The sequence below is a fragment of the Mobula hypostoma genome, chromosome 5 (genome assembly GCF_963921235.1).
Source record: "Mobula hypostoma chromosome 5, sMobHyp1.1, whole genome shotgun sequence".
In the NCBI taxonomy this organism is placed as follows: Eukaryota; Metazoa; Chordata; class Chondrichthyes; order Myliobatiformes; family Myliobatidae; genus Mobula; species Mobula hypostoma.
In genome coordinates, this window is record NC_086101.1 from 165,047,361 (window position 1) to 165,072,652 (window position 25,292).

At 41.6% G+C, this 25,292-nt stretch overlaps 1 protein-coding gene across 3 annotated transcripts in view; it reads right to left on the reverse strand.

Moving 5' to 3' along the window:
• lhfpl2b (LHFPL tetraspan subfamily member 2b) overlaps positions 1-25,292 on the reverse strand; it is a 205,663-nt gene that overhangs the window by 143,977 nt on the left and 36,394 nt on the right. For 2 of the 3 annotated variants that reach the window (XM_063049313.1, XM_063049315.1), the window contains exon 3: positions 24,937-25,017. The exons of the other annotated variant lie outside the window; for it this stretch is intronic. The gene's annotated coding sequence lies outside the window, so the exon portion shown is untranslated. The remainder of the gene's footprint in view (positions 1-24,936; positions 25,018-25,292) is intronic. 3 annotated transcript variants of the gene reach the window in all.

Consider the following 25,292-nt stretch of genomic DNA (forward strand, 5'->3'; position numbering starts at 1 on the left):
AAGTCTGTTTAGACTAACATTTGCATCTAATCCCATCGGTGACTGAGGAACAGTTTAATAAAAACCCTCTTCTTAGAGATGGGTGATAAGGAGTTGAAGTTCTTACCTTCCATGCAGCTCTATTTCCAGGATAAATGTACACGTGCCCAGCTTTCCTTCCAGCTCGTGCTTTATTGGCTTTCCTGGAACAGTAACCACCCTGCCCTGATCCTCTTTCCACTCACCTCCTTGGATTCAGTTCAGCTGCTGAAATGGGGCACTCAGTACAGCACACAAGTCGTAAAACATGCAGGCTGCTCCATTATCATACTCTAGGCAAAGCTTCAGAATACCAATCTCCTCACCTTCCCGCACAGCATAGAACAAGCTACATGTGTTGCTAATTGCATGGAATAGGGGAGTCACTGCCTAAACTAAAGCGCAACCTGTTTCAAGTTTTTTAAATGAACTCTGACCTTGCTTTCAATGCAACACTTTTTTTTAAAAATGCTGCACTGTTGGATTCCTCATGTACTCAATTTATTTAAAATTTGTGGCAGGTAAACTATTATTCATTTCACTCATTTTTTAGGCTAATGGGAGCTACAGGTTTCCCCCGCTATCCGAAAATAGAGCGTTCCTATGAAACTGTTCGTAAGCCAAAATGGCGTAAAGCGAAGAAGCAATTACCATTAATTTATATGCAAAAATTTTTTTTGAGCATTCGCAGACCCAAAAAAATAACCCTACCAAATCATACCAAATAACACACAAAACCTAAAATAACACTAACATATAGTAAAAGCAGGAACGAAATGATAAATACACAGCCTATACAAAGTAGAAATAATGTATGTACAGTGTAGCTTCACTTACCAGAATTGGGAAGACAGCAAGCACACTGAAAGGTTCATGCATTTTTCTATCATACAGTTCTTTGTAAGCACTCAAAACATCCTGCAAACCTACCCTAAACCTACGTGCCCTTTCAAAATTAAAGTCATACTTTTCTGTAATCATTGCAGCACTGTCAATCGTAGCAAAAATGTCACGCAAGTGCTTAACGTTCAGTTCCTGGACGACTTCACTTTTGGGCCGTTCACTATTGCGTTCGGTTTCGTATCCTTTCCTCTTCCAATTGCATCAGTATTGATGAAATTGATGCATCAATTTCAACAAAAGGACTAATGTATCCACTCATGTACTCAGGAAAAAAAATCACCTGGGTATTCCAACTGCTTGGATGTGAATGAAACACAACAGGAAGTGAATGAAACACAACAGGAAATGTTCACCACGATCGAAACGCTTAATTACGTCCAGTTTTACACTAAGCGCAACACCCTTACGAGCTCTCTTAGGCTTTTCTGATACCTTAGGACACATCTTGCTAACAGATGCACAAAATAAATCGAGATAAAGCACAGATGCTCACAGACACGGTTCAAAGCTACGGCGGCTCACTGCAAAACAAACGCTGAACGCTATTTTCGCTTTTCGCCTTTTTTCGTAAAAGCAAAAATCCTCTTCAGACTTCTTTTGGTTAGTGAAAGCAGGTACTAATGTAGGTCTTTCATAAAAGCGAAGTGGCGTAAAGCGAACTTTCATAAAGCAGGGGATACCTGTATGCAACAGGCCAGGCTACCCAAATTCGAAAACCTAGGAGGGAATTCAGCAAAGCATCAATCTGAGGACTGTGTGTTACAATCTGATTTTATTCATTTATATTCAAACATCTAGAAAATCTATATTCAAACACTAGAACATAGAACAATACAGCACAGGACAGGCTCTTTGGCCCAGTGTGCTGATCTTTTAACCTGCTCTTACTCTTCCCTTCTACATGGCCCTCCATTATTGTTGTTGAAGCTTCAGCAAGCCTCCCTCATATCATCACCAAGCAACAGAAGAGCATCATCAAATATCTGACACTTTATTTTGCAATATAGGCAAAAAAAATTATGCACAAAACATAGCCCAGCGGATATCTGGGAGTATCTGCAACATTTTCCATTACTTCCCAGCCATTCTTAGCTTCACGAGCTAAGAAGTGGTCAGCTCGATCTCCAAACCAACTGAATTTCTAAACAAGGTTTGCCAGTTTCCTGTCAGATCTTTCATAGACAAGGAAATCCTTTCCAAAGACACTTCTGGCAATTGCCCCAACCCATCCCCTCCAACTCCACCCACCACCATCCCAACTCCCAAACCAGCTAAGCTCCTGCAAACTCACCACTGTTCTGAGGAAACCCTGATGCATACTTGTTTACCTGGCAAAAGGCAGGAAAAGGGCAAGGTGGAGTTAGTGGGGTTCAACAGAGGAAATTACAACCAAAAGGTAGCTTCGCCTTTTGTCTTGAACATTTGAAAATAAGGAAAGGCTGTGTTAATTTTGCTTGTACTAAAGGAAACAAACTTAGCATAAACAGGAGACCACGCATTTAATCCTTTACTGCTGTCTTCTCATAGATAAGTGACTTGGCTATGCTTGCTTCTTTTGCAGGAATATCAAAGGCTATGACAAAGAGGCTCTGAAAACACCAGCGTTACTGATTTTGGTGCTGCTCAGTTCCCCCAAATCCACTTTGTAAGGAGAACAAAACTTGGTATTATTAGAGGAGAGAGAATCCAGTGGTGTGAATCAAAGCTGGAGTGGTGAAACCAAATATCTCAGCATTCCTCTGTGGCCTCGAGTTCAATCAGTCCTTGAAAGGCCCCATTGAGATGCTAAGTATGTGCCCAAACTAACTACACCTACGGACTCCTCACAGCCGCATTCTGAGCTTCAGCATGGGAGTTGCCATTCTTCTCAGCTGCTCCTTGTACTTTGCCAGTACAACTTCCAAACAGAAAGTAACCATTTCCTTGCATTACCAGCAAGGTTTAAACTTAACATGGTTCATCTGTTTAACAATTTAAGAGCATAGGAAATAGGAAGAGGATCAGGTCATGCTCGATCATAGAGCCCGTTCTGTTATTGAGAAGGATCAGTACTGATGCTGCACTCCTTCTTCAGCAGGGTGTTCCCAACCTGGGGTCCACAGATCTCTCGGTTAATGGTAGGGGTCCATGGTATCGAAAACGACTGGGAACCCCTGCTCTATAGCATGTATATCCTTTCTTTCGGCAAGGAGTCCAAAATTGTACACAGCATTCCTGGTGCAATCCCTGCATGGTCCTATGCAATTTCATTAGTCCTGTGTTTAAACCTTCACATAATAGAGGCCATTGCTTTGTTGTTCTTGAATATAAGCACAGCATACTAATAGTAATCACAACATCCCAGTGACTTTGTTCAGCAGTTGCACTCTCATCTGAAATCCATGAGTTCAAGTTCATTGTCATTCAACCATATACCAAACAAAACAGAAAATCTAACTCCCACACACTATATATTACCATAAATGACTTAATAGAATATTCCAGAAGATTGACATTCAACCATCATTTAGAACTTAATTGAACAGAAGGCCCTTTGGCCTATCTAGTCCAAGCCAAACTGTTAACATCCTTAATTACTAAAAAATACCTCTACCTGATATCTCTGACAAATGACATGACATCAATCAGCCTTATTTCTAGCGGTGACAAGACAGCCTACAGAGGAGAGGTCAACACTCTGGCATAGTAGTGCCAAGATAACAACCTCTCCCTCAATGTCCAAAAAATAAAAGATCTGATTGTGGATTACAGGAGGAACGGAGATAGGCTCGCCCCGATCAACATCAATTGGTCTGCAGCCAAGAGAGTAAGTAGTTTCAAGCTCCTCGGTATACACATCACCAATGATCTCAACTGGACTGCACACACCGGCTGTGTGGCGAAAAATAAAAAGCACAACAGCATCTCTTCCACCTCAGGGGACTGAAGAAGATTGACATGAACCCCCAAATCCTCAAGACCTTCTACAGGGGCACCATTGAGAGCATCCTGACCGGCTGTATCACCTGGTATGGGAACTGTACTAACCTTGATCGCTGGGCACTGCAGAGAGTGGTACGGACAGTCCAGCGCATCTGTGGATGTGAACTTCCCTCCATTGAGGACATTTACAGCAGCAGGTGTGTAAAAATGGCCTGGAAGATCATCAGGGACACCAGTCACCCCAACCACAAACTGCTTCAGCTACTTTCATCTGGCTAACGGTACCACAGCATCAAAGCCAGGATTAACAGGCTACCGGACAGCTTCTTTCTACAAGCGATTAGACTTATAAATTCACATGTCTGTACACTGCAATGGAGTCAAAATGCAAAGATTTTTACTCCCTCATGTTGTGGGACGGATGTAAGATTTAAATTCAAATTTCACATCATACAAGCCAATTTGATTCCCATTTATAGCCACTTTTACCAAGACCAATTTGTAATGGCGAGTGTTCTCATTTAATATAAACCAGTTTTAAATTCTTAGAACCACCTCCTTGGGATTAGTCCAGTACACAGACTCTGCAACACCATACCCCGATATGGCATCATCTGAGCTGCAAGATATTTGCAAGGCCGCATGTCAGCTATGCCCGAGACAATCAGAACAATCTACATCACTAACAGCGCAGCTGTAACAGGAAAACTGATTCGGGCACAGATCACACTGCCATATTCAGAGTACATCATACAATGAGGAGCACAAGGTCTTGGACCAAATCAAGAACTGTTACCCTCTTACCTAGATGAGGAAGTTCCCAATCTTTGAAGAACTGAGTGGGGCATTTTCCTGGTATCCTGTCACATCCCTTCGCCAGGCTGTCAATGATTTTTTTTTGAGAGACTTCACTTCATTACTTTCAAGTATAAACACTTCACAAATTCACTTACTCTGTTATTTTTACTTGTATTGACTGAGAACACAAATGAAAACACTCTATACTCCTTTAAATGTTTCAATGGGATGTTTCAAATTAACTGAAGTGAAGGCTCAGCCAACAACTTGGTCTAAACAAGTCATCTAAAAGATAACAGTTCTAACTATGCAGTAGTGCTACAATACTCCAGAGTTGTGTCTGTTCTCCAATTACTGACCCATTTGACATGGGAAACACTTGTTCTTTATTTACTTAATCAAATAGAACTGATTTTTCTACACACCACCAGCTATACTCCCCTTACTCTATTCTGCACCCAGGACAACCAATTCCAGTCTCTGATGAAGGGACTCAACCCGAAGTGTCGACTGTTTATTAATTTCCATGGAATCAAAGTGCATTTAATATCAAAGTATGTGTAAATTATACATCCTTGAGATTTGTCTGCCTAAAGGCAACCACAAAACGCGAAACGCAAAAGAGCCCAAATTTTAAAAGAAGACCAACGCCCAATGCGCAGAGAAAGAGGGAAAAACACACCAATCATGCAACTAGAAGCCAGCAGCAACAACAGCATTCTGAACTAGACTGAGTCCTAAGATTTAAATCCCCAGATCCCCGAAGCCTTGGTTTCAGTTCATCATATTAGCTGGGCAAAGCGCTGTGAAGCTTGCACACACAAAGCATAGCAGCCGGGGCAGTCTCACAGCCTCAGTGTGAAATTGGCCCAACCCTCACCTCCAGACCCTGCTTTTCCAGTCTATCTGAATTCCAGTCTAAATTGTCCAGACAGTGAACAGTGCCTCACATTAGGGTCTGGGCCCTGCCGCAACAAAACAATCCGGGCCTAGACCATGCTGCCCAGCAATTTGCTCTGGGCCTAGACTTTGCTGTCCAGCCCGAAGCTGTTCTCAACCTCTCCAAATTGGCTCATCGCTTACAGCGATCCAACCTCTCATCCAGGTTAGTTGGACAAGCATCAGAACTCCTCTGCCTCGGTGACTCCTGTCCAAATCACTCACTCCAACTCCATCAGCATCGATTTTACAATGCACCAGCATGGACTATCGCTCAAATTCGCTTCGCCTTTGCTCGCCTCTATTATTTTTGATGATAGTTTATCACAATTTACTTCAGAAAAGGTGTCATTAGCAATGTTTTTAGTCAAGTTTCTCACCTTTCGGACTACCAGTGAGTTGTCACATGCTGAAGCACCTTCAATTACTCCAAAAGACTGAGGTTTGGTAAAATACTGAAAGGCTTTTATTCGCTGTACAATACGACCTCCACAGTGAGTGTCTGCCCCCGGACTGAGGGGGAGGGGCAAGGCGAACACCTTTATACAGAACTCTGTGGGAGAAGCCACAGGGGCAGTCAGCAGAGGGGTGTGTCCAGACAGGTAACCGAGTTACAACATATATACATGGTTTACCACACATGCCTTCAGAAGCAACATTGTAAACCAGTGACATGTCTTCCAGTTGTCTGACCTGCCGAGTCCCTCCAGCACTTTTTTGTCTGTGTGTTGCTCCAGTCGCTTAATACAAACACACATCGCCGTTCACGTTCTGCTCATAAGTTATGTCCTTAAATCCCACCATTTGGTTCTTAACCTGGCACCTTCCATCTCAGTCAAACAAAATAATCAGCAAGTAAATAATGCAACCAGTCAAGCTGCGAATTCACCTTAAATATTCTTTACAAAAAGTGAATTTACGTTTCCAGGAAACACACTAGATAAATCATCAATGAATACTGAGTTACAGGGTGGATGATGAGCCTTTGATAGAGTGCCCAGCAGAAGGAATGGAGTCTACAAGTCTGTAACAAGGAATACCTCTGTGGTTTTGTTAAATAACCCCAATCTTACACATGATTACAAAACCAGATTGCGTTTGGAGAAGAGCCACTAAAGCTCAAAAAATTGTCAAACAACAATCTGCCTGCATGCTAGGCATTAACATACATGCTTCCAGTCGTCAGCACACACAAACAGAATTGCACTAAGATTCATAATGCAGAAACAAGTTAGTTGGCCCGCCAGTCAATCCTCTTCACAAGCAGTGAGCCAAATCCTGCGCCTGCCTTCTTTCTGCATCTCTTTATTTCCTCTACCCGCAACCAATCTGAACTACCACTGACCTGATCTCCACTTCAGTCACCAACTCCAGTTATCCATGTCAGGATGACTTGTAAGATGTTTCTTTTGCTCCTTCTCCTAAACCTGTGCCCGCAGGTTTAGATACCTCATCTTTTGGTAATGGAATACTTCCTCTTAATTTTGAACCATTTTTAAATAATAAAACAATGTGATACATGGGAGCAGCATAGGCAAAAGCAGGTAAGATTAAATGGTGTGCAAGAAAATAGAGGGAACCTCTTCTTGTTAGCAAATGATGTGAACACAATTATTTATTAATACACTCATTGTTAATTATTTATTTTTTTTTTGTATTTGCAAACTGTCTTTTGCACATTGGCAGATTGTCAGATTGTGTGTAGTTTTGCTTTGATTCTTTTGTATTTCTGTGTTCTACTGTGAATGCCTGCAAGAAAATGAATCACAGAATAGCATGGGGTGACATACATCACAGGTCCTTTGATAATGAATTCACTTTGAACTTTGAGAAAAATTCCAGGGCCATGGAGAAACAGCTAGGAAATGGGACTAATAGATTATCATATTACAAACTACCAGAGATTTGACAGACCAAATGTTGTCCTTTTGTGACATGACAATTCTATGGTTCTGCCTTTTAAATTGCCACGTTATACCATTTGTGTTCCTAATTTTATTTGCCCTTACTTTATGTTCACTCTCTTTGTGGGTATGCCATGTTGGCCCTGGAATGTCTGGTGACTCTTGCAGGCTGCACTCAGCTTATCCTCAGATTGTTAATGCAAATGACGCAGTTTACTGCATGTTTTGATGTACATGTGATTAATAAACGAATCTAATCTAATAAATAAATCTAATCTATGGTTAGCAGCATTGTCCAGTTTCTCTATACAACACATTAATTGCAGATCATTTAACGTATATCCCGCTTTTCCGTTCTTCCTTCCAAAGTGAATTTTGTTTCCTCCCTAGCTCTTTATATTTCATCTACAACCTTTATAGCCTCTTCCTTAATCTACCCGCTTTGCTTTGCATCATCCTCACAGATCACTTTCCCATCTAGCTGTGTTTTGCTAGCAAACTAGAATAGATCAACATTTCCTTTTCCTTTTTTGTCATACTTTGAGATTTAGACAGCAGATTATTTGCACAAAAGGTGAAATGGTGCTTGCTACCAACTCTAGAAGTATAAAAGTGATTAGAAGCTTCACTGGATCAGAAAATATTACTCAGAGCTGTCTGTAAAACCATGCACTATGTTAGAGGGAATTAGAAACATTTGAACACACACCACCACGATTTCACAAATACTTGAAGTCATCAGGACAAGTTGATAAACGCTGATGAAGGAAAAAATACACAGGATTATTTGGCTTCCTGAGTAAAAAGCAACAAAATTAATACAATTGAATTTAAATTATTCATTAAATTCAGCCCAAGTTTTCTGCGCTGTTTTGAGCACCAAGCATTAAATAAAATCTTTAGGGTTTGAAGAGCCTACAGGGAGAAAGACCAGAATTATGAACAGTTATGCTTGCTTGTATTAAGAGACTGACATTGATCTTCCTTAGCGTAAAATAGGTTAAGGGGAGTACAGATGGTGGTATCCAGAAGAATCAATGATTTTGATTAGAATAAATAAAGAGCAGGCATTTCTTGTGATATATGGGTCAGAACACAGACAAACGAACTGACCGTAATGCTCCAACCATAATGCTGACCATAGCCTCCAACCTGATGGCATGAACATTGATTCCTTGAATTTCTGGTATTTCCACACCCCCCCCTCGCCATTCCCCATTCCCTCTCTCTCATCTCCTTACATGCCTATCACCTCCGTGTTCCTTCCCCTTTTCTTTCTTCCATAGCCTTCTGTCCTCTCGTATGAATTCCCCCTTCTCCAGCCCTGCATCTCTTTCACCAATCAACTTCCCAGCTCTGTACTTCACCCCTCCCGGTTTCACCTACCCCCTCCCCACCTTCCAACCCATCTTTTTTTTTCCAGCCCTGATGAAGGGTCTCAGCCCGAAACGTTGACTCTACTCTTTTTCATAGATGCTGCCTGGCCTGCTGAGTTCCTCCAGCATTTTGTGTGTGTTGACCATAATGCTAGGTGAGAGGTGAGAACTTCTCCCTCCCTAAACACAGTTGTGATGATCAGGAATGTTTTGGCTGAATAGATGATGGAATGCTATATGTTACGGATTTGGAAACATAATTAATGAGAGACTTGTGCATGAAAATCCCAAGACATCAGCAGTTCTTGAGGTACTTAAACCACCCCGCCTTGGCACCAACAATCAAAGTCACTGAGATCGCCTTTCTGCCCCAATCTGATGTTCAGTCTGAACAACTGAAACTCTTGGCTATGTCTACGTGCGATTATGCATTGAGTTGCTGCCATGTGATCGGCTGATTAGAAATTTGTATTAACAACCAGGTGTTTAGGTATACCTAATAAGGTGGCCAGAGTGGAAATCTCAATGAACTCATCACCTTATTATCAATTTTCCGTCTGAGATCATGCCCTTCTTTAGCACTCTTATTTGCCAGGTCATATGTTCCCCAGAATCTTACCTATTTATACAACTTCCAGCCAACTGATCTCTACAGCTTGGGTGAAATCCATTTCACTGATGAATAATTTCCACCACAGCTCAACATTACACAAAGTACAGATGATCTGTGAAATCTGGAGCTTTCAATCCGTTTTTCATTTAAATGCATTATCAGGACTGTTTTTCCAATTGTAATTGCATTAGCACAGCATGTTAATTCTAGGAATAATGAAAATAGTTTACTTGGTAACCTACAGCTAACCATTAACTTGATGATAAACTACAGAACACTGAACACAGTTTTAAAATAGAATTTGTTAAAGTGCATCAAAGAAAGTTTTTTGAGGCAATATGTAGAACTAAAGACAAGGTAATATTTGTCCTTCTCTTAGGAAATGAAACTGGGCAGATGCTGGGAGTATTGATGGGGCAACATTTTGGGAACAGTGACCATAATTCTGCAAGTTTCAAGGTAGTAATGAAAAGATACAAGATTGGTTCTCAAGTTGCTACGCAATGAATCTACTATATAAAAAAAAGGAATGCAGTTACTTGCTCCAACACAAAGGGCACCACCCCTTCCTAAATCGTCAACCTCTACCATCAAGGAGCATAACAGCAACAGGCACATTGGAACAGTGTCATTTGCGGGTTCCCTCCCAGGTCAACACCAGCCTGACTACCCAGTCCTTCAGTATCACAGAGTCCAAGTCGTTAAAGCATCCCACCATAGGAGCAGTCCCACCAGAAGAGAAATAGCATTTCAAGACGGTGCCTCATCTCCATCATTTAGGAAATGCAATAAATGTAAAACCTGCCAACAATGCTTAGATTCTGAAAAATTAATATAAATACTTTACATAATACATAATTTTTGTCTGTACTTTTGACCTGTCAGCAAAAGATGCTGTTAAAAGTTCTAGATTTGTTTTGATCTATGACACCCTCGCACAGAAATATTCAAGGTACTTTAGTAATCATGACCAATTTTGCAAGCTCCTGAAAATTAGTTCCCCATTTTTGGATTTTTTCCTTAAATAACTAACTAGCCCTTGATTACAGTGGAGAAAAGTAAATTGATGTGTTTCTGAAAACCAGATCAACGCTTACTTAAGATAGAAATAACTGAAATGGGCAAAGCAAAATAATATAACAGATCAGAGCAAATGTCTTTAATTTGCATTGTTGTTGAAATCAAAACATTTCAAACCTTACTACAGATAAAATGGAACTGTATTTGCTTAAGAATATAAAACTGCATTGAACCTTACCCCCTAACTGTTCAATCATTGTGAAAACACTTAGCTACTAAACCACTGAATTTGCTGCCCTTGTGGTCAGATTGTTGAGTGACTGGAGAATCTCAAGAATGATCTCAGCCTTTGGAATTCAAACTTGCTGGGGTCAACAGAACTCGCCAACGAAATCCAGGTCAAATGGTCAATACCCCAAGTCCATTTTCCCTCATTCGCATAGCAAGTGCTTTGTCTGACAATCTCACTTCTCAAACAAGTTCCATACATCAAAGTTGCTGGTGAACGCAGCAGGCCAGGCAGCATCTATAGGAAGAGGCGCAGTCGACGTTTCAGGCCGAGACCCTTCGTCAGGAGTCCTGACGAAGGGTCTCGGCCTGAAACGTCGACTGCGCCTCTTCCTATAGATGCTGCCTGGCCTGCTGCGTTCACCAGCAACTTTGATGTATGTTGCTTGAATTTCCAGCATCTGCAGAATTCCTGTTGTTTGCGTCTCAAACAAGTTCAGTAGATCTGTCTTCCCTAGCCTTTCGATGGGGTGACTGCATATCTCCCCTTCCTCAAAGATGCATTTTTACTTCAACATTTAATTTATTCCTCACTCACAATTTCATGTCCAGTAACTCACTTCCACTCTGCTTTTTGGCTTCTGAGGTGACTTGCTGTGGGAATTGTAGGCTTTCACCAACAGGGCAGTGATGGCTGACAAAGAAGGGAAGTCAATAGTTTGTGAGCTGGTTCACCCCTTCAACCACTTATATAAGACCTTGGTGTGTTCCCAATGTAGGCCAAGGTTCTCAGTGTCATCCTGAATGCCCACTGAGTGACCATGCACCATTCTGTTTTCCCCTCTCCCATCAGGTAGAAGATACACAAGCCTGAAAACACATACCACCAGGCTCAAGGACAGCTTCCATCCCACTGTTATCAGACTCTCGAACGGACCTCTGGTAAGATGGACTCCTGGCCTCTCAATCCACCTTGTTATCTTGTACTTTATACTCTACCTGCAATGCACATTTGCAGCAGCTTTTACACTTTAATCCTGCATTGTTATTGTTTTACCTCAATGCACTGTTGACATGATCTGTATAAGCAGCAAGCAAGACAATCTTTTCACTGTAATCTTGGTACATATGACAATAATAAACCAATACCAAATCTTATACACAGTGAGAACTCCAAATAGAGTGCCCATATCAGGAGACTAGTTTTGGGCGTGGCCTCTCAATTTAGTTATCCAAGTGTAACTACAGCCTTAGTGCTTGACAGAAGTCACTTACTCACTGAAACTTCTGGTCAACTTTGAAAAGTTAGTTATCGCACAATGAAGTCTGCCATTATCACAGCAGAAATTCATACCACGATTATGGACTAATTTATTTATCAATTACACACCAGAAATACCTCAATTAAACCTTTATAATTTGAGATTATGCAGCCTACCGGATACAAAAGATCCTCATCAAACACCTCTGGAGATGAGATTAAGTTTCTGACACAGATACAAGAAAGCATGTGGGATGCCTGGAAGCTATCAGCAAAGGGCACGGCTGGAAGCCATCAGGCTAAAGATAACATGCCAGCTGCTTAAAGAAAGAATGCAATTTGTCACGACAACCTGGCTCTGCAAACTCTCAAGGCAGTTCAAAAAATGCTTAAAAAACTGATAACTATAAGTACAATTTCCCACCAACTAAATAAAGTCGTAAATAGAGCACCAGACTCTAAACTTTGCACCTCCCGTTACCACTGGAAGCTACAGAGATAGCCAGCCTATAACGGAACAGCTAGCAATGTCTTTTACCTTTTCTTTCTTTTACTGGTCTCCCAGTACGGCAGGTGATTTAATTTTCCCTGTAAATGTAAGAAAACCTGCAAATGCTGGAAATCCAAAGCAATGCACACACAAAATGCTGGAGGAACACAGCAGGTCAGGCAGCATCTATGGAATTGAACAAACAGTTCAGGCTGAGATCCTTTCTTCAGTACTAGAAAGGGGGAAGACGCAGAATAAAAATAGGGAGGGGGGGAGGGAAAGGAAGATAGTTAGAAGGTGATAGGTAAAGCCAGGCAAGTGGGAAAAGTAAAGGGCTGGAGAGGAAAGAATCTGATAGGAGAGGAGAGTGGACCATAGGAGAAAGGGGAGGAGGGACACTGGGCGGGTGGCGGGGGGGGGGTGAATAGACAGGTGAGAAGAAGCAAGAGTCCAGAGTTGGGAGGGAAGAGGGGAGGGGTATGGGATTTCTTTTTAAACCAGAAGGAGAAATCTACATACATGCCATCAAGTTGGAGACTACCCAGACAGAATACAAGATGTTTCTCCTCCGCCCCGAGGGTTGCCTCATTATGGCACAAGAGGAAGTCATGGTTTAAAACTTCGGAATAGGAATCAGAATTAATGTGTTTGGCCACCAGAAGTTCTGCTTTTGGTGGATGAAGCAGAGATGTTCAACAAAGTGGTCCCCCAGTTTACAACGGATCTCACCAATGTGCAGGAGGCTGCATCAGAAGCACCAGATACAATAGACAACCCTAACAGATTTGCAGGTGAAGTGTTGCCTCACCTGGAAGGACTGTTTGGGCCCTGAATGGTGGTAAGGCAGGAGGTGAGTAGGCAGGTGCAGAACTTTGGCTGCTTGCAAGGGTAAGTGCCAGAAGGGAGATTAGTTTCCTTGCTACCTTTTTATAGGTATGTAGGAACTGCAGTAGGACACTTAGTCCTAAAAACATGTATGACAGTTCAGATTGTGGTCAAACTTTATATCAATCCCATCCTTCCAGCTTTGCTTTCGTAAGCCAAACTGTTGTTGCCCAATGAAAACCCACGTATCTCTTTGAATCTGATAGTTTCAGCTAACAAAGCCTCAAAAGTTTCAGAGGCAAGAGTTCCAGAATCCCATTCCCCTTTGTGTGATTGAGTAGTTCTCAACATCACCCCTGAATAGAAACAAGAGAAAATCTGCAGATGTTGGAAATCCAAGCAACACACACACACACAATGCTGGAGGAACTCAACAGGCCAGGCAGCATCTATGGAAAAGAGTACAGTCAACGTTTTGGGCCAAGACCCTTTAGCACGGTCCATATATCCTGCTGGCCTGCCGAGTTCCTCCAGCATTTTGTGTGTGTTTTCCCTGAATAGACCAAGCTTGCAACCTACTCTTCAGTACAATACCAATTTTAAATAAACAGTCAGTCCTAGTGTGGTTTCACATAGCACTCAAGTAATTTTGTTAAACTTTTGTCAGAAGGCTCAAGCCAGCCTAAGAGACACGTCTTCAATGATGGAATGAAAATGGACAGCACTTACGGCCTTGGAGAAAAGAAAAATCTGCAATGTGGACAAGTCACAATCTACATTTGATACCCTAAACACAAAGTCTTTCTAAATATTTATGTTTTGTGGCTCCTCCAAAGAAAAGCAGATCATGGCAGCAAGAAACCAAACAAGCAGTCTGTAATTAGAGGGTTGTTGGTATCAAATGTCAAAAACACGTGGCAAATTTACATGAGCAGATGGTGTACATAACATTGGAGGCAATCTTTTGGAGTGGTAAGAAAACAGAAATCACACCCACAATGATTTGCTCCAAGTTTTGAATTAGCGCTATGGTTTTGCCAGAATTAAAATACAATTCAATTTGAGTTTTAAATCATTATAGCATTTTAAATTCAAGCTTGATCTTTTCCGGGAGTCTCAGAACCTCAATCACTCCGTTGGAATAATTTGAAGTACATGGGCACATAAATAAAGCAAAAACAAATTGTATTCAGCATTTTGATAAATGAAACTCTACAAATGTGGGAAATCTGAAATGAGAACAGATAATGCTGCTGATGGTCAGCAAATCTGACAGGAGCCAACAGGAGAGAAACCAAAAGAATATTTCAAGTTGATGACTTTATGATGAAAAGTCATTGACCTGAAACATTCCTATTTCTCTCCCACAAGAAACTCTTGACCAGATTATCTCCAGAATTCATATTCAATTGTACTGTTTGATGGTACTGATAAATACTGAAATTACCATATACATTTCAAAGTTCTAACCACTGATAGCAGAAAGTCTTATTACCCATTAACAGATCACTAAAAATATTAAGGTTAACTTAAATTTTTTAACTACCAGGGCACTTGACTGCACAAGACATCGGTGTCTGACAGATTGTTTACTAAGGCATTCAAAGAGTTGCCCGTGAACTAAATTGTCATGCCTGTGATAAGTTACACTGGGGGTTATAAAGTGCATCCAGGAAAGGGAAAAAGAGAGCTTACATATAACAATACTCTGTTTTCATAAATAATGCATTGTGTTAATCTGTGAATGTGAAAGCCAGAAACAATATCAAAATGTTTACAGTGACAGGCTTTTGTACTTTTCTTGTAAAAATATTCACTATTGTTTCACATATATCAGTGGGAAGTTCTGCTGGCAAATAACTGAAAACATCCTAGGCCTTGATCAGTCATTGTTAATAACAAAGTTGTTAGCACACTAATTATAACATTATCTGAAAGCCATTGGCTGCTGTTATAGGGAGTTATAGTAGCACTTTCCTGCCACAACCTGTATGGCGATAACTCCAGTGGAACTGCACGTTGTTGCCCTTTCTGAACTATTGTTAAATGTTATGCCACATAGAATGACTTTCGGCACAGGCTGGAAGCTGCAGTCATCTTAAAGAAAGTGCAAGGTTTTCCTCCCATGGGTAGTTACACATCAGAATATCAACTTCTCTCTTCCTAGCTTCAAGAGAAGCCCCAAAGACAAAACTGCATTCAATGAACACACACACACACACACCCTTAAATATATTGAGATGCACGGACATAAAATACAGCTCTCTTATAATCACTGCCAAAAAAATTAGTAGCCGATTAGACAATCTGAAAAAAGCGAAACATTCCAAGCATAAAGAACTAATTCACTAAAGTGCAAGGGCATCCAAATGCAAAGATACCAATATCTCAACATCTACTTTCAAAGGACAAAGGAGAATTTAATTCCACACGATAATTAAAATTTAACTTGAGTCTGATGTGTACTTCTGCCTCAGATTGACTTAATAGGGAACATTTCAAAGCTTTCAGTTTATAAAATTGAAACTGGAATTACAAATTATTGCTCACAACTATTTGAGTCACTAATATCCTTTAGGAAAAGATGTCCTTGCCCATTCTGGCCCCCATGTGACTCCAGACACAACAATGAGGCCAATTCTCAACTTCCTTCTCAGTTTGGCATAAGATAGGCAAAAAAGTAACAGCATTGCCAACAATAACCCATGAACAAATAATAAAATCACTTCAAGTATCAGGATTATAAGCATACCATTTCCTATTTTAGAAGTGAATGCAATTTGAGAATTATTTTACTCGTTCAAAGGACACAGACATCACAGGCTGAGCAAGCATTCTTTTCCCATTCCAGTAAGCTAGCTGCCTTCTAGAACCACTGCTGTCCATGACATGTAGGTATACACACAATGCTGTTAGAGTGGGAGCTCCAGGATTTTGACCCAGCGCTAGTGAAGGAACTACAATATTTCCCTGCCAGGATGGTGTGTGGCTTTTTGAAGATTACAAGATTGCTTTTTGATGAAAAGTCATTGACCTGAAACATATATATGTGTGTGTGTGTGTGTGTGTGTGTGTGTGTGTATGTGTATGTATACACACACACACACAGTGAAATGCATTGTTTACATCAACTACCACACAGTCTGAGGATGTGCTGAGTGCAGCCTACAAGTGTGACCATGCTTCCAACACCAACATAGCATGCCCACAATCACTAACCTTAACACGGACAGCTTTGGAATGAGGGTGGAAACACGAGCCCATGGAGGAAACCAAGGCAGTCATAAGGAGAGGCAAGAAATTGAACACCCATCACTGGCAATGTTTCCATGCGTTTGTTGCCCTCGTTCTTCTAGCCGGTAGAGGCCATGCTGTTAAACCCAGTCTCAGTGAGATGCTGCAGTGCATCGAGAAGTTGCAGACTGCTGCCACGGTGCACTGGTGATGGACCGTGAATGGTTGTGGACGGAGAGCCTATCAAGCTGGCTGTGAATGTCCCGAATAGTGATGAGCTTCCTGAGAATTGTTGAACACTCATCCAGACAAGCAGGAAGTAGCCCATCACATTCCTCGCTTGAGCCTTGTGGGATAGTGATCAGGCTTTAGGGAGTTAGGAGGCAAGTTACTTGCTGCAGGATTTCTATTCTCTACATGCCTCTATAGACGTTATTGTGCACTTCTATCAAGTCTCCCATCAGTCATCTACAACTCCAGGGAACAAAGTTCCTAACCTATTCAACATTTTCTTGTAACTCAGGTCCTCAAAGTCCCAGCAACATCCTTGAAAATTTTCGTTGTACTCTTCCAATCTTATTTACATCTTTCCTTCAGGAGGGTGACCAAAACTACAAACAATACTCCAAATTAGGCCTCAAACATCTTGCACAATTTCAACACAAGATCCTAACTCCTGTACCCAATGCACTGATTGATGAAGGCCAATGTGCTAAAGACCTTATCTACCTGTGATGCCACTTACAATGAATTATGGATCTGTATTCCCAGATTCCTCTGTCCTACCACACACCTCAGTGTCCTACCGCTCAACCGTGTAAGATCTACCCTAGTTGATCCTCCCAAAATACAAACACCTCACACTTCTTGGGATTCAATTCCATCTGCCATTTTTAAGCCCATTTTTCCAGATCATACTGCAAACTTTGATTGACTTCCTTGCTGTCCACTACACACCCAATTTTGTTGTGATCTACAGATTTGCTAATCCAGTCCACCACATCATCCAGACTGTTGATACAGATGACAGAACAACAGACCCAGCACCAATTCTATTGCACACACTAATCACAGGCCTCCAGTCAGAGAGGCAAGCATCTACAACCACTCCCTGGCTTCGTCCGCAAACTCTATGTTTAACCCAATTTACTACCCCATCTTGAATGCCAAACAACTGAATCTTCTCGAACAACCTCCCATGTGGGACCTTATCAAAGGTCTTGCTAAAGCTCATGAAGACCACATCTACTGCCTTGCCTTCAACTTTCCTGATAACTTCCTCAAAGAAACTCCACAAGATTGGAGAGACGCAACATACTATGCACAAAACCATGCTGACTATCCCTAATTAATCCATGTCTATCCGAATACTTATATCTGGTACCTTATCAGAATCAGATTTATTATCACTGGCATGTGTCGTGAAATTTGTTAACTTAGCAGCAGCAGCTCAATACAGTACATAATCTAGCAGAGAAAAAAAATAAATAAAATAAAAAATAACTAAACAAGTAAATCAATTATTTTGAATAGATTAAAAAACAGAACTACTGTATTTTTTTTCAAAAGTGAGGTAGTGTCCAAAGATTCAATATCCATTTAGGAGTCGGATGGCAGAGGGGAAGAGGCTGTTCCTGAATTGCTGAGTGTGTGCCTTCAGGCTTCTGTACCTCCTACCTGATGGTAACAGTGAGAAAAGGGCATGCCCTGGAGGTCCTTAATAATGGACGCAAACATGAAGAAATCTGCAGGTGCTGGAAATTCAAGCCACACACATCAAAGTTGCTGTTGAACGCAGCAGGCCAGGCAGCACCTCCAGGAAGAGGTACAGTCGACATTTTGGGCTGAGACCCTTCGTCCTGATGAAGGGTCTCGGCCTGAAATGTCGACTGTACCTCTTCCTTAATAATGGACGCTGCCTCTCTGAGACACCGCTCCCTAAAGATGTCCTGGGTCTTTGTAAGCTAGTACCCAAGATAGAGCTGACTAGATTTACAACGTTCTGCAGCTTCATTCGGTCCTGTGCAGTAGCCCCTCTATACCAGACAGTGATGCAGCCTGTCAGAATGCTCTCCACGGTACAACTATAGAAGTTTTTGAGTGTATTTGTTGACATGTCAAATCTCTTCAAACTCCTAATAAAGTATAGCTGCTGCCTTAGATTACCTTCCAATAACTTTCCCCCTAATGATGTCAGTCTCACCAGCCTATAATTTCTCAGCTTATTCTTACAGCCTTTCTTAAACATGTCCTCCTCTGTAATCTCTAGGGTCTATGACTTCGCTGCTTCACATCGACAGATTCGGTGTCCATCTCCCGAGTAAATACAGACGCAAAAAAAAAATCTATTAGATCTTCCCCCATCTCTTTTGGCTTCACACATGGACTACAATTCCGATCTTCCAGAGGACCAATTTTGTCCCGTGCAAGCCTTTTGCTGTTAACATATCTGTAGAAGTCCTTAGGATTTTCCTTCACCTTGTCTACCAAAGCAATCTTATACCTTCTTTTAGCCCTTCTAATTTCCTTTTTAAGAGTCCCTTGCATTTCTTATACTCAAATACTTCATTTGTTCCTGTCTGCCTATACCTGCCACATGATTTTTCTTAACCGGAACATCAACATCTCTTGAAAACCAAAGTTCCCTATACCTGTTCTCTTCGGCTTTTATTCTGACAGGAGCATTTTAACTTGTACTCTCAAAATTTCACTTCTCAGTGCCTCCCACTCACCAGCAACACCTTCTCCAGAAAACAAACTGTCTCAATCCACACTTGCCAGATCATTTCTGATACCATCAAAACTGGCCTTTCTCCAATTTAGAATCTCAATCTGAGGATTAGTCCTATCCATTTCCATAATTACATTGAAACTAGTGGCATTATGATTACTAGATACAATGTGTTCTGTCACCTGCCCTATCTCATTCCCTAAAAGGAGATCTAGTATCACACTCACTCTAGCTGGGACTTCTATGTAATGAATAAGGAAACTTTCCTGAACACATTTGACAAATTCTTTCCCATCCAGCCCTATATTACATTATGGGAGTCCCAAACAATACGTGAAAAAGTAAAATCATCTACCATCATAGACTTGTTTCCTGCAACAGTCTGCGATCCCTCTTCAAATTTGATCCTCTAAATTCCAGACTGTTGGGTGCTCTATAGCCCCCTTAACATGGTCATATCCTCCTTATTCCTCAGATCTACTCATAATGCCTCATTAGACAAGTTCTCCAGTCTGTCTTGACTGAGAACTGCCGTGTCATTTGCCCTGATTAGAACCTTCATCTCTCCCCCTTTAATCCCTTCCTCTCTATCACATCTAAAACAAAGGAACTGTAAACCACTGGCAGTCCTTCTGCATCCAAGTCTCACCAATGGCTACGTCATCATAATTCCATGTGCTGATCCACGCCCTAAGCTCATACATCTTTCCTAAAATACTCCTTACACTGAAATATGCACAGCTCAAAATGTTAGTCCCATGATGCTCAACTTTTCAATCCCTGACTTTGTATGTAGGCTTAATAATATCTTCCTCCACAATGACTCCATTATCTTCTCTGGTTCCCATCCCCCTGCAACTTTAATTTTCCCCACCCCTGTGCAGCACTAGCAAGCCTTCCTGCTAGGATATTAGATCCCCTCCAGCCCTCCAGTTCAGCTGCAAACTGACCTTGTATACAAGTCCCACCTCCCCTCATAGAGAGCCCAATGCTCCAAAAATCTGAAGCCCTGCCTCCTACTCCAACTGCTTAGCCATGTGTTAAGCTGTATGATCTTCCCATTTCTGGCTTCATTAGCATAAATCATGGGTGGCAGTCCTGAGATCACAACTCTGGAGGTCCTGTCCTTTAACTTCACACCCCTCTTCCTGAACTCACTTTGCAGGACCTCTTCACTCATCCTACTCATGTCACTGGTACCAATATGGAGAATGACCTCTGGTTGTTCAACCTTCAACTTAAGAATGCTGTTAGCTCGATCTGAGATGTTCCTGACCCTGGCACCTGAGGTACAACGAACTGTCCGGGAATCTTGTTCTCATCCACAGAACCAACTTTCTGTTCCACCACCTAATGAATTCCCTATCACTACAGCTCACTTCTATTCCCTCCCCCTTTCCTTTCTGAGGAACAGAGCCAGAGACCCAGCTTCTGTGGCTTTTCTCTGTTAGATCACCCCCCCTAAAAAAAAAAACAATATCTAAAGCAATATACCTGTAGTTGAAGGGAATGGCCACTGCGATACTCTGCACTGGCTGCCTATCCCCTTTCCCCCTCCTGGTGGTCACCGAGTTTCCTGTGTCCTGCACCTAGGGTGTAATTACCTTGTTGTATGTCCAGTCTGTCAACCACTCAGCCTCCCAAATGATCAGGAGTTCATCCAGTTCCAGCTCCAACTCCTTAAGGTAAAGTAGCCAATAATATCACCGATACCAAGCATTTTTCTCAGATATAAAGAGGAAAAGAGAGGTGAGAATAGTTATCAGACTGCTGGAGAATGACACTGGAGAGGTAGTAATTGGGGCAAGGAAATGGGAGATGAACTAAATAGATATTTCATCCATTTTCACTGTGGAAGACACAAGCAGTTTGCCAGAAGTTTAAAGAGTGTCGGGGGCAGAATTGAGCACAACTGCTATTACTAGCATGGTGCTTGGGAAGTTAAAAAGTCTGAAGGTAGAGAAGTCACCTGGACCAGATGGACGACACCCCAAGATTCCGGAAAATAAACACTATATTCTGGCAAGGTTCCAGGGGTCTGGAAGTTGCAGATGTCACCCTGCCCTTCAAGAAAGAAGAGGCACAGAAGCAAGGAAATTATAGGCCTGTTAGCCTGACCTCAGTGGTTGGGAAGATGTTAGGGTCTATTTGTTAAGCACAAGATTTCAGAGCACATGGAGGTACATGATAAAATAGGCCAAAGTCAGCAATGGTTTCATTAAGTTGCCTGACAAAGATATTAGAATTCTATGAGGAAATAACAAGCATGTCAGATAAAGGAGAATTGATGGATGTTGTGCACTTGGATTTTCAGAAGGCCTTTGGCACGCTGCTGCACACATGAGACTGCTTAACAAGAGCCTGCGGTATTACAGGAAAGGCTCTAGCATGAATGGAGCATTGGCTGATTGGCAGGAGGCAAGGAGTGGGAATAAAAGGGAACCTTTTCCGCTCGGCTGCCGGTGCCAAGTGGTGTTCCAAAGGGATCTGTGTTGGGAGCGATTCTTTTCCCATTGTATGTCAATGATTTGGATTACAGAATTAATGGCTTTGTGGATGACATGAAGATATGTGAAGGGGCAGATGGTGTTGAGGAAGCAGAGAGGCTGCCGAAGGACTTGGACAGATTAGGAGAGTGGGCAAAGAAGTAGCAGATGGAGTACAGTGTCAAAGTGTATGGTCATGGGCTTTGGTACACAGAACACAGAAATTTACAGCACATTGCAGGCCCTTCGGCCCACAATGTTGTGCCAACCACGTAACCCACTCTAAGGACCACCTAGAAGGTCTGGTAGAAGGACCTAAAGTGTAGACTAGGCTCTAAACAGGCAGAGAATTCAAAACTCCAAGGTGCAAAGGGACTTGCAGGCTAAGGAAGTTAAATGCATTGTTAACATTCATTTTGGGAGGATTAGAATATAAAAATAAGAATGCAATGTTGAAGCTTTATAAAGCACTGGTGAGGCTTCACTTGGAGGACTGTGAGCAATTTCAGGCACCTTATTTAAGAAAGGATGTGCTGACATCGGAGAGGGTTCAGAGCAGATTCACGAGAATGATTCCGGGAATGAAAAGGTTATTATACAAGGAACACTTGATGGCTCTAGGCCCGTATTCACTGCAATTTAGAAGAACAGGGAGGGGGGAGATCTCATTGAAACCTACCAAATATTAAAAGGACTAGATAAAGTGAACATGGAGAGAATGTTTTCTATACTGGGCGAGTCTAGGACTAGAGACACAGGCTCAGAATAGAAAGAAGTTCATTTATAATGAAGATGAGGAAGAATTTATTTAGCCAGAGGGTGGTGAATCTGTGGAATTTGTTGGCACAGGCAGCTGTGGAGGCCAGGTCATTGTGTGTAATTAAGGCAGAGTTGATAGGTTCCTGATTAGTCAGGGTGTGAAATGTGACGGAGAGAAGGCAAAAGAATGAGGTTGAAAGTGAAAATAGATCAGCAATGATGGCGTTATAGTCTTAACGTGGTCTCTTAGAAGATCAGCTGGATGCACTTCTCCCAGGTGTAGTTGTCAAAGACACTAGAGGTCTCCCCGCCTTCTCACATCCTGCAAGAGGAGCATTTCACTATCCTGCCTGGCATTCCCACTGCTCAAAATGTGCAATAGTAAAGAAAGAAAAATCAATTGAAGGAAAGAATATTAAGGGGAAAAAAATCTACCTACAGCCTCCAGCTGTCCTTGCCAGAGCCTTGAGCCAAAGCATCAACTCCCCAAGTCCAGCAACTGCTGCTCTGCTTAAACCTAACCTCTACTTGTCCTTGCCAATTGCCAAATTGTGCGCAATTCTATGTCTCTTTGGGAACTGTGGTGCGCAAAAAGTGCTGCCTGTGCCCACTCGTTTCTCTTAAACTCCCTCTCCCTCTACACATTCTGGTGTGGCCTCAAGAGCGCAGTGCACGAGTAGCCCCCTCATTTTATAAACCCCTACTGGGCAACAACTCAGTCTTCCTCATTCCAGGGAAAGCAGTCCCTGCCTAACCAGCCCTCTCTTTATAACTTATGCCTCCAGTCCCAGCAACACTTAGGACAACGTGGCATGATTGAAACTTGCTGACTTGATGTAAAGAATGCATTTCACTGTATGTTTTGATGTGTATGTGATAAATAAAGCCAATCATTTATCTTTTCATTTATCTATCCCACTAATAACCACTAAATATCTGCTGCCATTGTTCTAAATATTTTTAAAAATCACATTTTTATCGAGTGCAAAAGGCTGAGCTCAGAGTTTCATTCATTATGCTCCATATACACTTCACTTAATGAAGTATTTTTGTCCTGAGAGAACACCAAGTGTTGGGTTCAACTGATGGTGCTTTGTTCATGATGCAACCCTAGTAAATTAATGACTCCTGCCAAATCAGAGAGCAATGGGAAGAAACAGTTGTGACTTGCTCAGTCATGTAGTTGGGCCCACAGATCAGTGAAAGGACATCAAGCTGGATGGAGTGATATGCAGCAACAGCACAACAACAGAACAATCACCACGGTAACTGTATGATGGCACTTACCTTCCAGATGGATCTTCCCCCATTTTAACTCAGACATAGCAGAATATTGATTGTTCCTTCCACAAATACATCAACTCTGTTCACCATAGTTACTTCCTCTAGGTGTAACCTCCACACTCCAACCACTGAGTGAAAGTTGCTTTCATATTCTCCAGCTGGTTTGTTACTAAGACATCTCTGCCAATTAAACTTCTGATTCCAATATTCACTTTTTACATTCGGTACCAAGTCTAACTCTTCCAGAATTAAACTTATTGAGATGCATTGACACAAGATCCAGCTCTTCTAATAACTACTGCCAAAAAAAAATTTAGCAACTGATTGGAGAATTTGAATAAATGTTAGACGTTCCAACGACAAAGATCTAATAATCACATGGGGAACCAAAAGGTAAAAAAGCACCAAGATTTTAAAAAACACTTACTGAAGGCGCTGAGGAGGATTTAATTTCAAACTGATTAAAATCCAATTAGAGTTTTATACCAATTCATGGTTGCTTCCTTATGACTTAATCACTTTTTTTATTACACCTATCCAGTAAAACTTCTTTATTAATTTTAAAGAGTTTATTTTAGAAGATGATTAAACATTCAAACTGACTAGAAAGTCCTCACCCCCAATAAATAATGGCTAGCATGTCCTCCATCAATGTGAAGACAGGTTTATTGATGTATCCAGCCAACAATAAACTGTGTCCCTCCCAAACAGCAGACACCTGCAAGGGGATCAGCAGGCTTCACTCTCCTCTCCACCACATCAGCAAGGGCAGAAGGGGAGGTAAGCTGATAGGTGGTCAGGTAGAAGTTTTATATTGACCTACAGATAAGGTATAGTGCACACACTAAACATTGCACCAGTGTCTACAAAACAATAATGAGGGAGGGGATATAAACAATGAGATGGGATTCCAACTTTTGATTGCCCCACTCGAATGGACCTCTAAGCACTGAAGCAACAGTCAAATAAACTTTTTGATGGCACTCCCCCACTGGAACCTTACCTTGCATTAGTCACGCAGGAGAGCCAGTATAACCCAGCACAAGGTAGGAAAACATTAAACATTAACCCTGTTGTCAGTGATGTGCGAGGTCAGAATCTGAATATCTGCGGTTAGTAGAGATCAAGCCAATTCCTCCACTCACCTCCTTCCTCTCCTTATTAGAAAATGGAGTTTGCTTGCAAGTCACTGAGAATGTCTTTGAAAACATTAGTGAGCCAACGGCCTGGGTGGAACAGAAAAAAGATGGGGTGATTATTGAACAAATCAGGCATACATTACATTTAAATTAAGAAAGAACAATGAGAAATCTTAAAGTGACATTTCAGATCAACAGGCTTGCAATTAAAATTCACACACTTGTCCCGTCCAATAAATCAAAGTAATGCATTCATTCCAAGACAGATACAAGCACAAATATCCACTTGTTATCCAACTGGCCGACGCGTGCCAGTTAAGTAGATTTCAGACAGAGACCAGTTTCCAATACCAGCAGAACTT